This window comes from Penaeus monodon, chromosome 34, assembly GCF_015228065.2.
Source record: "Penaeus monodon isolate SGIC_2016 chromosome 34, NSTDA_Pmon_1, whole genome shotgun sequence".
Classification (NCBI taxonomy): Eukaryota; Metazoa; Arthropoda; class Malacostraca; order Decapoda; family Penaeidae; genus Penaeus; species Penaeus monodon.
Window position 1 is genome coordinate 24,148,734 of NC_051419.1, and position 290 is coordinate 24,149,023.

At 43.1% G+C, this 290-nt stretch overlaps 1 long non-coding RNA gene across 1 annotated transcript in view; it reads left to right on the forward strand.

Annotated features, from left to right (window-relative positions):
* Positions 1 to 290, forward strand: part of LOC119594933 — a 99,120-nt gene that overhangs the window by 10,653 nt on the left and 88,177 nt on the right. The window lies entirely within an intron of this gene.

Consider the following 290-nt stretch of genomic DNA (forward strand, 5'->3'; position numbering starts at 1 on the left):
GAGCCTCCCCTCGTAACAGGACGCAACAAAATCATGACGTTTCGAGCCACATTGTCCTCCTCATCGGGCGATGAAACCAACACCCATTTTCTTTTATCATCTCGCACGTCTGCTTTTTATTGTTTCACTTTTACTGTTTCCTTCATCACTGTGACCGAACTTCTTTGCATTCTTTGATCTTTCGTTATTATTGTCTTTACTCATGGCTATTTATCTCGGTCTGAAGCAGTCTATCCATCTGTAGACATGGATACACGAGGGAGAGTAGGACAGAAAGGAAAGCGTGAAGA